The sequence below is a fragment of the Balaenoptera borealis genome, assembly GCF_965194805.1.
Source record: "Balaenoptera borealis genome assembly, chromosome: 9".
NCBI lineage: Eukaryota > Metazoa > Chordata > Mammalia > Artiodactyla > Balaenopteridae > Balaenoptera > Balaenoptera borealis.
In genome coordinates this window covers 18,742,599-18,757,215 of record NC_138873.1, presented here as the reverse complement: position 1 = coordinate 18,757,215, position 14,617 = coordinate 18,742,599, and the positions used below count along the sequence as shown (strand labels likewise).

The 14,617-nt window shown below is 41.7% G+C and overlaps 1 long non-coding RNA gene across 3 annotated transcripts in view; it reads right to left on the bottom strand.

The window, feature by feature from the left end:
• The window catches only part of LOC309634947, a 429,791-nt gene that overhangs the window by 83,401 nt on the left and 331,773 nt on the right, over positions 1 to 14,617 (bottom strand). For all 3 annotated transcript variants that reach the window (XR_014248512.1, XR_014248513.1, XR_014248514.1), the window contains one exon: positions 10,649 to 10,752. This is a non-coding gene — a long non-coding RNA (uncharacterized lncRNA). The remainder of the gene's footprint in view (positions 1 to 10,648; positions 10,753 to 14,617) is intronic.

The following is a 14,617-nucleotide window of genomic DNA, read 5'->3' as shown; positions in this document are numbered from 1 at the left end:
GAAAATAAATGGCACAACTATAGGACAAAATTGTTCTCTTTTCCTTAAAACAGAAGCACAAACACACTTGTATTTCTCTGTCACTATTGTTCCTGATATAGTCTCACTCACCCATATTATCATTTTAATCAACTGACTTCCTTTTCCTAAAGAAACCCGGGGGATACATAATTGAAGATTATCTGTCACACATCAACATTTTAACAGACTAAAAAAACTCATGAATACACACAGCTCAACTTTTCCTGACATACTTAAACAGTTTTTCTATACTTGCTGCATTGTCTGGAATTCTACTTATTTCCTCTGGGCTGACTTTTTTCTTGTAATAATAAATATTATATAGCCTTCAATAACTATTTCAGTAAGAGACCACAGCTGCAAACTTTCTTAGTCCATTTATCACCTCTGGAAGAGTCCGACCACAAAGGGAACTCTGAGTAGACAGTTAAATTCCTGTATCATTTTAAAGATCATTGACTTTTGGCATCCATTTTTGCTCATAGGTGGCTTGGCTCAGGTACTGGTTGTGTTACTATATTTTTCTTCCCCTCATGCATCTTGGACAAGTCACAGCCCTTGACAGTGAACTGGCTCATTTCTCAGTCTCCTTCCATTGGAGGGAGAATACTACCCTAGCTCCCAGCTGTACACCCTGACCCTGGCTCTGGTTCTTTCCTGTCTGTGGAGTGTATTTGGTCTCCATCACTCTACACAAGTCAAATGCCTATTTCTGTTCCTGGAAGCTGATACGTGCACAGACTCAGCTCTAGTTTCTACTGTGTGTTTCTGTTCTTTTATTTTCCCAAAAAGAATTTAAAATTTGAGTGGGCCACAACCTTTTTATTAAAAAAAAAAACAAAAAATTTCATCTGTCATTTTCTAATTATTTTTTCCTGGGAGGGATAGTGGGGGGGTGTCTGGGGGGGTGCAGTAGAATTTAGCTTAATGCAGCTGAAAAGTAAATGTTAAACATCATCTTGACTAGAAAATACCCAGAAGCTTATGACTAAGAACTTCCCACTGTGCCAGAAATAAATTCACGCTAAGCGAATAGATACTTCATTTCGTGAAGCTAAAATTCCAACATCATCCCAGAACCCTATACCAGAGCTCTCCTAACAGTGTTAGATTCAAACTCGCTTTCCTGCCATGTTGTTTTCCCCTTTCAGACTTTTGTAGGGTTTGATCACCTGAGATGGACAGTTAACAACGGTAGCTTACTAAAGATTGTTGAGTTTTCTTTTCATAAACAAAAAACTGCTAATTGGTATAATGTTCTACAACTAATTTTGCAGGTTATTTGGAAAATGCTCATAAATTACACACCTCACCCCCTATATTTTACAAGTAGTTGAAGTTTTAGGGCACAAATAAAAAACATTCTTCTTTGCCCTTCTTGAATACTAAAGTAATTTGGGAAAAGAGACAAGAATCATGACAGCAGTTTATTAAAGAGAGGACTGAATTGGAAATCATGGATTGATCTATATCTGCAATCAAATTACCTAAAACATCTAATCCCCACTGAGCTTGCCAAACCCAAATCTCAGATACCCCCCTGCAATGGCAGAGTGTATCCTGATAATCATAGAATTGGCTGCAGAGACTGTGGGCATCTTGAAGACAGGACGCACACTGACCTTGACACACTTACCTCTGATGAGAAAGCCCAGCCTTGACTGAGATATCCACACTCCACTCCTTCTCCCAAACTCACCAACCAGCTCAGCCCATCTTCCCCAAGGGAAGAGAGTATAGCGGATGGGGAAAAAAGGGGGTGGAAGGAAAGAAATCTAGGTTGAGTTTCCTCAGAAGCAGATCCTGAGGCCGAATTTGAGTACAAACAATTAATGCTTCCCGGAAAATGATGGAAGGAAACACTGGCAGTGGAGTGAGAAAGTGAGACCTAGAAGGGAAGGAAGCCAACGTAGGGCATCAGTGGGCAGGTTACTCCTGTGGATGTGGGGCTCCATCCTGCTGGGGACCCTGAGATACTGAGTAGAGCACGTCTTCAAGTTGTCCCACCCATGAGGACAAACAGCTGAGGTGGTTCCACCAACCCTTTTCTTCATTAGAGGAGAGCTCTGCTGGAGGCGATAACTCCTCAGTCATTCTTGGGTACCCCATTCAGGCAAGCAGGCTCCTGGGACCAGAGGAAGCCCTCAGGTGCAGAGGAAAAGCAGTAGTACTGACACTGATGGGAACAGGACGTCTTGTGGGGATATGGGTGGGGTACTGACAGTTTCATCCACGCACAAGCAACTCCTCCTGGTAATTCTCAAAAGGTGAACTTACTACTTAAGGGACCATGATAGTGCAACAAGATCATAAATACGACTCACAATTTCTGTGGGTCAGAAATTTGGGAGCAATTTAGCTGGGTGATTCTGGCTCAGGCTGTCTCACGAGGTTGCAGTCAAGATGTTGGTAGGGGCTGCAGCACGTGAAGGCTTGACTCAGGATGGAGGAGCAGTGTTCAAGGCGGCTCACTCAGGTGGCTGTTGTTAGGTAGCTTAGATCCTTGCCACGTGGACCCCTCCGGAGGGTTGTGGGAGTGTCCTCACAATATAGAAGCGGGTTTCCCCGAGCAAGTGATCCAAGGAAGAAAAAGAGGGCAAGCAGGAAGCCACAATGCCTATTTATGACCTTATCTTGGAATTCTCATATCATCACTTCTTTTTATTCTATTTTCTAGAAACAAGTCAGTAAGTCCAGCCCACTCCCAAGGGTAAGGGAATTAGGTTCCACTTCTCAAAGGGAGGAGTATACAAGAATTTATAGATATATTTTTAAACTGCAAGAGGCCCCAAGCATCCCTATACTCTATAGTGAGGTGCTAGACCTCACTTGCAACTTTTATAAGAGATTACGATGGAAAGGTCCAGAGAAAATATCTGGAGCTTGCTGTTATGTTCCCTAAGTCCTCCCAACATGGGAAAAGGGATGGATGCCCCTGTGTTTTAAGCCCAAGTGAAAAGAGTTTTATGGAGACTTTTAGGAGAGTTTGACACGTGTGTCCTGGAATATAAAATCTAAATCCTGAGATACAAAAAGGACCTCGGACTTTCACAAGTGTTATAACAAAACTAAGGCACTATAATTTTGCAGTTATATGACATTCTATAGTTGCCAAAGTCTGGTATCTACTTTAGAATAGAAAACTTTCTCATGCTCACAGATGATGTCTAGGTGTTACAATACTTAGTTTCTATTCCAATTGTTTTCTTATACTTCAGGTGTGACTTTGGATAACCTTCCCCTATTGTACCAGCCACCCAGGATTATAGTTACTGTAATAAAAACTGGAGAAAAAAGTCTATTAAAGCTACTTGAATGTACTATTAAAAATAAGAGTTTATTCTTCAAAAAAAAAAAAATTCTGAGATATTCTTGAAAAGACTAAAGCCAGAGGCAGTGTGCTTAAGCCTCAGAGAGCAGAATGAGGGGGCCCAAACCTCACTTAGAGCTAGCTTCCCCTCCCTTAAGCAGGGCAAAGTACTCCACTGCGACTCCAGGGACAGAGCTGGGAGTCACAGCTGACTGCCAGATGACAGGTGACAGGCATTTCCCATTTCTAGGGAGCTCAGGTCAAGGTCTCCAGAGGGAGGACTTCCAAAGACTCACAAACAAACATCCCCCAAGAGAGCTTCAAACATCTAGCGGTGGCCAGAGGTCACCAAACTAGATGACAACTGTACCAGCTTCTAACCCTTCACCCCTAACCCCATTGACCTATCTTCAATCTCAGCGGACTTTAAATGACAGCAACTAGCAAGTGAGAGGGCTCCCAGGCTCTCACCCGCCCCTCTGGTCTCCCAGGCCTGGGTGAGGCCCAAACTGGTAGAAAGAAGATGCTTTAAGTTGTCCGAATGTTCAGAGTCTGTATTATACAGTGGACTGGAATTATGTCATGATTAGACTGGACAAGGCTCGCGTTCAAGACCTCACCAACCCCCCCCCCCATACCCCAGGATGGAAGAAGAACTTTCTCCTTCCACTTTTACCTAAAAGTTTCCACATTTACCTAACAACTCCGCTGCATTAAATAAACCAGTTGTATTTGGAACGTTAGCTGGGAGAGAACCAATTCCTTAGAGTTATGAAGCAGATCATTCTGAGGTGACTCATAAAGACACATTGCTTTGCCCCAACCATTAAGAGAAACTCTGTGTTATTAATTCCGTTTTGACTATGGAGAAGCTGAAAATGAGAAAGGAAATAGTCTTGGTTGTGTAGGAAAATTGGTCAGCTGCCAGCCCAGAGATACAGTTCCGGAGGGCCAAGCTCATCCTACCAGAGACCGATTTACCTTCTTAAGCAACTGGCTCTTCTCAGCCATGCAACTGCCCCACCCTTCACTGCCTGAATGTCAGCCATTTACAATCCCACTGAATTTTAATTCCGTCCTTAACTTTTCCGTCGGTTCCCCGATTGCTTGCACTCACTTGAGAAGCCAAGTCCCCTCCCACATATATGGGAAACTAGAAACTTTCCAGAACAGGTCTGAGAAAGATACTGCTCCTGGTCTCAAGAAGGCCACTGTCTAGTTCAGGTGGGAGACTGGACTTGCCTAGCCTCCCCGAATGTGTATTCTTGCCCCTGCAAGAATCCCATCTCTTTGATGGGTTTGTGTACTGCCCCCTAAACACCCCTTGGTCCTGTGCTTCCACCACCCTGAGCACCCCAAGTTCCATGTGCTCTGTGGGCTCAGCAAGGGCTTCTGGCCGACGGACTCCCTGAAATACAGGCAGCGGCATCCTCACCTTTTTTTTTTTTTGAAGATTTTTTTTTAATTAATTAATTAATTTTTAAATATGGCTGTGTTGGGTCTTCGTTTCTGTGCGAGGGCTTTCTCCAGTTGCGGCGAGCGGGGACCACTCTTCATCGCGGTGCGCGGGTCTCTCACTATCGCGGCCTCTCTTGTTGCGCAGAACAGGCTCCAGACGCACAGGCTCAGCAGTTGTGGCTCACGGGCCCAGCTGCTCCGTGGCATGTGGGATCTTCCCAGACCAGGGCTCGAACCCGTGTCCCCTGCACTGGCAGGCAGACTCTCAACCACGGCGCCACCAGGGAAGCCCCCATCCTCATCTTTTGTTCATCAGTTATGAGACCTCAGATTCTTCCCCTGTCTCCCATCCCTTCCTGTCCTGCTGCCCTTACCCTCCAAGGGGAAAGGGAGGATTGCACCAGACCAGTACCAACAGTAAACACTTTCGGGCCTTTTCCCTTCAGTGTTAGCTACCTGACCCATCTCTTTAAGCCCGTCTTTGGAGCTTTCCGCCCCTGGTTCTGGGACTGCCTTTATTGTATGGTCTACTATCAATATAATTCATTAATCACAGCATTTTAGCATATTTGTCATAAAGTCGGCCCTTCTCAGACTACATCCATTCACTCATTCATTCATCCATTCACTCATTCATTCATCGAACGCGTCTGAGTTCCTATTTTGTATAAGGTCACGTCCTACAAGCTGGGCAGATTAAGGCCAGGGCAGTGGTTCTAAGCCTTAGCTGATCCTGTAGTCATCTGAGAATCTGAAAAAAAAAAAAATACAGATGCCCTGGATCCACTCCCCAGAGATTCTGATTCAATTATTCCAGGGTCTGAGCATCAGTGATGTTTAAAAGCTCCCTGGGTGATTCTAAAGTGCAGCCAGGACTGAGAACCATGAGAAAACAAGAGAGTAAATAACTTGGACCAAAATTAAATGGCAAGGATTCCCTAAAAGATCCAGACGGTACTCTGGGGGCCCACGTCCGTCCCTGAAGCAACACTGCCGGTCCCGCGATCTCTGCTCAGCCCAGCCGCACTTTAGCCACAGCTCGAGCGAGAGATGTGTCACATCCATCACAAGCTGAGCAAAGGGAAGATGATAGTATCATTAACTTTTTCTCAGCTGAACAATAGCAATGCCACCTTCCTCTAGTGAAACTGCATGGTGGTATGTAAATTTTGTACTGCTAGGCCCACCCAAGTTCTGGGGTCATAAAACTAAAAGACGCTTTAGAGGCAAGACTGAATACCTCTGATATTCTTATGGCCGGGTGAGGGCAACAGCTTACACTTCTAGGGAGATCACTGTGATCGACAGAAGTGACAAACAGTTTGTCACGATTGGAGAAAAGGGAAAGAAAGAAGCTTAGGACATCCTTGTGGTCTGAGGGTCTTTCTGCTTCTATGATATGAAGCGGAGTTAAAGGCAAGAGAAGAAATGGGACCTAATGAAACTTAAAAGCTTTTGCACAGGAAAGGAAACCATAAACAAGACGAAAAGACAAACCTCAGAATGGGAGAAAATATTTGCAAATGAAGCAACTGACAAAGGATTAATCGCCAAAACATACAAGCAACTCATGCAGCTCAATATCAAAAAAACAAACAACCCAATCCAAAAATGGCAGAAGACCCAAACAGACATTTCTCCAAAGAAGATATACAGATTGCCAACAAACACATGAAAGGATGCTCAACATCATTAATCATTAGAGAAATGCAAATCAAAACTACAGTGAGATATCATCTCACACCGGTCAGAATGGTTATCATCAAAAAATCTACAAACAATAAATGCTGGAGAGGGTGTGGAGAAAAGGGAACCCTCTTGTACTGTTGGTGGGAATGTAAACTGATACAGCCACTATGGAGAACAGTATGGAGGTTCCTTAAAAAACTAAAAATAGAGCTACCACATGACCCAGCAATCCCACTACTGGGCATATACCCTGAGAAAACCATAATTCAAAAAGAGTCATGTACCAAAAAGTTCATTGCAGCTCTATTTACAATAGCCAGGACATGGAAGCAACCTAAGTGTCCATCAACAGATGAATGGATAAAGAAGATGTGGCACATATATACAATGGAATATTACTCAGCCATAAAAAGGAACGAAACTGAATTATTTCTAGTGAGGTGGATGGACCTTGAGACTGTCATACAGAGTGTAGTAAGTCAGAAAGAGAAAAACAAATACCATATGCTAACACATATATATGGAATCTAAAAAAAGAAAAAAAAATGCTCAGAAGAACCTAGGGGCAAGAGAGGAATAAAGATGCAGACCTACTAGAGAATGGACTTGAGGATACGGGGAGGGGGAAGGGTAAGCTGGGACAAAGTAAGAGAGTGGCATGGACATATATACACTACCAAATGTAAAACAGATAGCTAGTGGGAAGCAGCCGCATAGCACAGGGAGGTCAGCTCGGTGCTTTGTGACCACCTAGAGGGGTGAGATAGGGAGGGTGGGAGGGACGGAGATGCAAGAGGGAAGAGACATGGGGACATATGTGTATGTATAACTGATTCACTTTGTTATAAAGCAGAAACTAACACACCATTATAAAGCAATTATACTCTAATAAAGAGGTTAAAAAAAAAAAAAAAAGGCAAGAAAAGGCTGTAAACTCGCCCCCTCAGGTTCCCCCAGACACTAAGAAATCCTGCCTGGCCCCTTCTCTGCTCTGTCAGAGGGAGGCCTGGCCCCTCCATCCTTCAGTGTACAGGCTTAAGGCAAGAACCTGAGCCACATGGGGAAACTGCTGAGAACGACCCCTTCCTCCCACGGAAGCTGTCTACTGACAAATGCTCCAGTGGATGCTTTGTGCTGCGGGATGGTTCATGGCTTCTCTTTCTCTGCAGAAAATTCCCTTCTCGTGCATAGTGAGAAAATACTGAAGGTGGAGAAAGCCTGGGGCAAGGAGAGGTCAGCGAGAGAGCCGTTTTCCTGTTTGTCCATCAGGGGGAGCCTCCGACAAGAGCGCGGGCGGGAGGCAGCCCCGGGATGATTACGCAACGCCGAGAGCGCACGCTCCGGCCGGGTGACCGCCCCGCCTGCCGGTGCTGACAGTCCGGAGAGAGAGGCGCATCTGGGGACCAAGCCTCCCATTTCCCCAGAGGGGAGGAAGGGCTCTCAGGACTCTTCCTCCTTCCCGTGAAACCCTGGAAACGGCTCAGTAGTTCTTCTGGTTGACTGGCTGCTGCGTACAGATGTCAGCTGCCTGTGAACCGGTGGCACTAGCTCAGTGCTCCTGTTTATTTTCCAAAGAGGGCTGTCCTGATTTTTCTTTTCTTTTCTTTTCTTTTTTAGACCAAATGATAATAGTTATAATAGGCACCTTTCCCTGAGCAGTTCCTATGTGCCCTCACCGAGGAGCGCGGTGCTTGACGTGCACTGTGCAGCAATTTCCTGCTCTGCGTTTTCTATCTCCTCATCCTGCAGCCAGGGGTCCTACCAGCGCCTTACTTCATGCCTTGCTGCTGCGTTAAATACAGCTTGTTTTTAAAAGGGAGAGAGGGAGGGAGGAAACATATCCATTCCCAAATGTACTGGACTTATCAGGGAGCTTGAGTTTGGAGAAGGAATAGGAAACTGAATATCGTTTGATTTCCCTCTTTTGAAATCAGCTGCATCTTGCTGCTATTTTACCGTTTAAGGTGTGTGTGTGTTTGTGTGTGTGTTTGTATGCGTGTATTTTGTTTTTAATTTCCCTCCAATGTGTCCACGATCTTTTTTGATACCGTATTCTAAAGAAAGATACTGGTTAAAAGGGAAAGAAAGGTATTGTGTAGTTCCTTCTGGTAGGGAACTAGAACTAACTTTTTAACCTCTTTCCTTTCTTAATTATGTCATAAAGGAAAACCATGAAATTATTTTTGAAAGAAAAATACGTAAGAGGTCAAAACTAAGCTTACTTCGTTGAAAACATGTTAATTGTAGAAAATTTGGAAAATATAGATCTAGAAATAAAGGGAATAAAATTCACCCATAATCACTTAATCTAGAGATGAATGCTGTCATTTAATTTAGTGTGTGAACTAATGGCCTTTTTTTTTCTAACGTTGTATATGCTATCCTACAAAGCATTATGATATTAAATGTACCAGTTAAAAATCTATTGTTTTCCTCATTTAATATATTGTGATCATTTTTAATACGTGCATAATATTCTTTATCATATATAAATGTAGCATAATATGTTCAGTTAATCCCATAGGGATGGACATTAAAGCTATTTCCATTTTTTATAATAGTACATATCACTGGGATAATAATCTTTATATACATTTGTATTTCCTTAGGAAAAATCCTAGAAGAGAAATTGAAGGTCAGTGGATATTTTAAGATAGTGTGTTTGCAAATGCCCTTCTGGAAACATGGTGCCAATTTGTATTTTCACCAACAATTATGAGCCAACACGGGTGTAGTTCCTTTTTGTATGCTTTGCCAGTTTTACAGGTTACAGGTAGTATATCATTGTTTTTCTAATTTGTATTCCTCTGCCACTTTCTTTTGAATTTCTCAGATTTCCTTTAAGGACCTTTCCAACAGACTTAGATTCTGATGGAAGCAATAAAAGATAAGAATGTGTAGCAGCCGAAGAAACAAGGAACATGCAGTGGGAGACACTGGCATTTAAGACATTTGAGACTTGAGGGAACAATGACCTTGAATAGACGATGCTTTTATAGAGACTCAGGACACTTAGTGGGAAAGATTCACAGCCAAGAAAATCAGAGAGGGACTGTGCCTGGGGATACAGGTTGGGATAATTCTTAAATTTGATTATTCAACTTTAATAACTAAAAACCCACCATGGTCAGAAAGACTAAACACAAGAATTCTGGTGATTTTTGCTTCTAAGCTGCCTCACAATAAGGCAAGATTGTAGCAGTGGGGAAAGGGATGACCTTTGAGAAGTCTTTCTTCACCCTGAGACTCAGATTTTATAACTGGTTTGTACACCCAGGTATACTCATGTCATCTTGTGGCGTGCATAGCTGGGTGTGCATGTCTTCACAGATCTCATCCCTCCTTATTTTAACTGAGTGTGAAAGAGACAGGAGCCCGTGTTAGGAAAGAGAGGGACAATTAAGAAATAGCTCTGCTTTGGGGAAACAAGTTAATTTACTGAACCACCGATTTACACTGAAAAACAATTTGCCCAAAACAATTTGCCAAATGCCCAATTTGCAAAATTTGGGGGAATGTTTAAAGAGTTTTAGTTTCATCATCGTCCTGTGCTTTCCCTGGCCCCATCTCAGAGGTTTGCCCAGGCTCCTTTGTTAGAGAGGCAGGGTCAAGTTCAGAGGCAGGAGCGAGGAGAGGCAGAGGTAGCGGCAGGAACTATACTAAAACTTATAAACAAAACCCTCATGAGTCAGGAAATTGGTCATTCATGAAGTTAATTTTAGTAAATTGGCTTTCAACAAATTGGCCCAGAGCCCTGCTTTTAGCACCTTCTTCTGGAAATAACTCCTTTTCCTTCTCCAGTCCAAAGCTGTACTTCACCTAGACCTTGAGATTGTGCCATTCCTAAGTAAAACACCAACACTTACCACTTGCTATGGGACTTAAAGATTTATCTGTTAGCTGGCTAAATGTTAACGTGGAATCCTAGAGGATCTTTAATAATACTTAATAATACATTCAAAGTCCACAAGATGATGGTGATTTGGAAATAACTTCTCTCACCTATTCAAACCTGCCCTCTAGCTCCGTCCATGGTCATAGGGCATTCGTGAGCCCCATTTTTGGATAGAGAACACCCCCAATCTTCGACCTGCATACCCTTTCCTGCAGCCCCTTTATAGCCTTTCAAAAACAAATGAGTAAATAGCAATCATGGCTGTCTCCACTTACCTCTGCCACTGGGTGAGTTACTAGGTGTTTGATCCACTGCTGGACAGAGGCCTTTGAAAGCTGGGAGATTGGCAAAGAGGGCGGGTCCCTTGAAGTGATCTGGCCTATAGAGCAGAGACAAAGGAAAAAGCAGATATTTTGCACTAAGATGAGTTTCCTGCCAGTTTTCTCATGAATTTTTCCTAAAATAGAAGTGCATTTACTTTTCAGCCTGATTACATTTTAAAAGCCCTCTTCTACCATCATAGCCTTGATAGATGCTAGACTCTACAGAAGATTAAAGATGACAGGGATGGTGAGAAGGGTGAATCTCAGATAAAAGCTGTCCCCACACACGTTGGGGCATAGCAAATATTGGTTACGCCCACATTTTTGCAGTGCAACATTATGGTCTCCGTATGGGAAATGTAAAGTTGGTTAAAGTTACAGTGTTCAGAGGCATAAAAATATATGTGTAAAAACTTCAATAAAAAGTGTTATGTGTAGGGTGCCAAAATGGTCATGAACTTGACTGGGATGCCAAGGATGTTGGCAGACGTGGCAGAAGAAGCAAGTGAGTTGCGTGCCGAAATGAGTAAGGAAGATGGAAGAGTGAACTGAAAAACAGTGTCAAGGGTGCATTAATGTATGGACTGAAGTGTAAAAGAGGAGATATAATTGACTAATGGATGCAGGACACTTTCATCTATCATGTTGGAAATCTAGCATGTGCCTATCTAAAGTCAACCCTATAGCATTCTAGAGCTGGGGATAATTTATCTGCAGGTTCAAACCAGATTTGCTCTGGACCAAGCATGAAAACATAGTAAATATGTAGCCTTTTAAAGAATCTTATCGCTCTAGATACAGGTATAGGTAGATATTTGTGAATTGAGGCAGATCATAACATAATAAATAGAGAGTAAACTATTTGTGTTCTTTTTTCTTTTTCCTTTTTTGATTCTCTTTCTGCCCAACAGAAGGACCAATTTCACACTTTACAAAAGGCAGTGTCACCTCAGATCTATGAACCGTTTTATTTCAAACACAACTTACTATGACAATTCTGTCTACTACTTGGTTGGGAAAAGGCCTTTCCATATCTCACTCACTGCAGAACAATCCGATTTTCTTGTAATATCCAACTGGTGTTTATATCTATCTCTTGAAATCTTAGGGCTGTTAGAATTAGATCAGAAGTAATCCATGTAGAATGGAGCTGAGATTCATGTCACTGACAACTAGAAAGAGAGAGAGAGAAGCTAATAGCATCACAGGGACAGAATGGACTCCCTTACAGATCTTTGGAAGTCTGGCACCTTATTTTTCCTGAACCATTCATGGCAAGGCTAACTCTGAGGTCCTGGATGGCGGTCACCTTCAGCCTGAGCAGCAGGGCTCCTGACCATCTCTGATATAGACCACGTGGCTAGTCTCTCTTTGGAATCACCAGAATAGCTGGATTGGTTATACTGTGTCATTTCAGAACACCCACCTCAACCCTCACCCTGTTTATTTGTTGACACTAGGAATTCTTTTATTATTATTATTATTTAAATTTTTTATTCAATTTATTTAAACTAAAAAAAAAAAAAAGTGTTCACCCATTTGTCTCACTTCCCACCCTTCACCTTTGGCAACCACCAATCTGTCCTCTTTATCTATGATCTTTGGTGTCTTTGCGTTTTTTTGCTTGTTTACTGTTTTAGATTCTACACATAAGAGACATCATACAGTATTTGCCTTCGTCTGACTTATTTCACTTAGCATAATATAATACACTCTAGATCCATCCATGTTGCCACAAATGGCAAGATTTATTTTTTAATGGTTGAATAATATTCCATTGTGTGTGTGTGTGTATATATATATATATATCCCATATCTTCTTTTCTTTTTTTTTTTTAATTAATTAATTAATTTATTTTTGGCTGTGTTGGGTCTTCGTTTTCTATGTGAGGGCTTCCTCTAGTTGCAGCGAGCGGGGGCCACTCTTCATCGCGGTGCGCTGGCCTCTCACTGTCGCGGCCTCTCTTGTTGCGGAGCACAGGCTCCAGACACGCAGGCTCAGTAGTTGTGGCTCACGGGCTTAGTTGCTCCGCGGCATGTGGGATCTTCCCAGACCAGGGCTCGAACCCGTGTCCCCTGCATTGGCAGGCAGACTCTCAACCACTGCGCCACCAGGGAAGCCCCCATATCTTCTTTGTCCACTCATTTATTGATGAACATTCAGGTAGCTTCCATGTCTTGGAAGCAATGAACATGGGGGTACATATATCTTTTTGAGTTAGTGTTTTCACTTTCTTTAGGTAAATACCCAAAAGTGGAATTCGTGGATCTTATTGGAGTTCTATATATTTTTAATTTTTTGAGGATTCTCACTAATGTTCTCCATAGTGGCTGCACCAGTATGCATTCCCACCAATAGTGCACAAGGGTTTCCTCTTCTCCACACCCTCTCCAACACTTGTCATTTCTTGTCTTTTTGATAATAGCCATTCTAACAGGTGTGAGGTGATATCCCATGGTGGTTTTGATTTGTATTTCTCTGATGATTAGTGATGTTGAGAATCTTTTTATGTACCCATTGGCCATCTGTATGTCTTCTTTGGAAAAATGTCTATTCAGATCTTCTGACCATTTTTTTAATCAGATTGTTTGGCGTTTTTTGCTATTGAACTGTGTAAGGGTTTTTTGTTTGTTTTGTTTTTTAATATATTTAGGATATTAGTCCTAAATAGATATATGATCTGCAATAATTTTCTCCCATTCATTAGTTGCCTTTTCATTTCGTTGATGGTTTCCTTTACTGTGCAGAAGCTCTTTAGTTTGATGTACTTCCACTTGTTTATTTTTACTTTTGTTGCTTTTGCTTTTGGTGTTAGATTCAAAAAATCATCACCAAGACCTGTGTCTAAGAGTTTACAACCTATGTTTTCTTCTAGAAGTTTTATGGTTTCAGGTCTTACGTTCACGTCTTTAATCCATTTTGAGTAAATTTTTCTGTAGGGTATAAAATACTGGTTCAGTTTCATTCTATTGCATGTGACTGTCCATTCTTCCCAACACCATTTATTGAAGAGACTGTCCTTTCCCCACTGTATATTCTTGTAATTTGTCATAAAATAATTGACCATATAGGCATGGATTTATTTCTGGTCCCTCTATTCTGTTCCACTGATCTATGTGTCTGTTTTTATGCCAATACAATACTGTTTATAGTTACTATAGCTTTATAATATAGTTTGGAATCAGGGAGTGTGATGCCTCCAGTTTTGTTCATCTTTCTCAAGATTGCCTTGGCTATTCAGGGTCTTCTGTGGTTCCATAAAATTTTTAGGATTGTTTGTTCTAATTCTGTGAAAAATGCCATTGGAATTTTGATAGGAATTGCATTGAATCTGTAGATTTCCTTGGCCAGTATGGACATTTCAACAATATTAATTCTTCTAATCCATGAGCATGGAATCCTTCCATTTATTTGTGTCTTCTTCAATTTCTTTCATAAATGTTTTGTAGTTTTCAATATACAGGTCTTTTATCTCTTTGGTTAAAGTTATTCTTAGGTATTTTATCTTTTTAATGCAATTGTAAATGGGATTGCTTTCTTAATTTTTCTGATAGTTTGTAGTTGGTGTATAGAAACACATTAGATTTTTGTCTATTGATTTTGTATCCTATAACTTTACTGAATTTGCTTATTAATTCTAATAGTTTATTGATGGAGCCTCTAGAGTTTTCTATATATAATATCATGTCATCTGCAAATAGTGACAGTTTAACTTTTTCCTTTCCAATTTAGATGACTTTTATCTCTTTTTCTTGCCTAATTGCTCTGGCTAGGATTTCCAATACTATGTTGAATAAAAGTGGTGGGAGTAGACATCCTTGTCTTGTTCCTGATCTTAGAGGAAAAGCTTTCAGATTTTCACCATTGAGTATAATGTTAGCTATGGGCTTGTCATATATGGCTTTTATTATGTTGAGGTA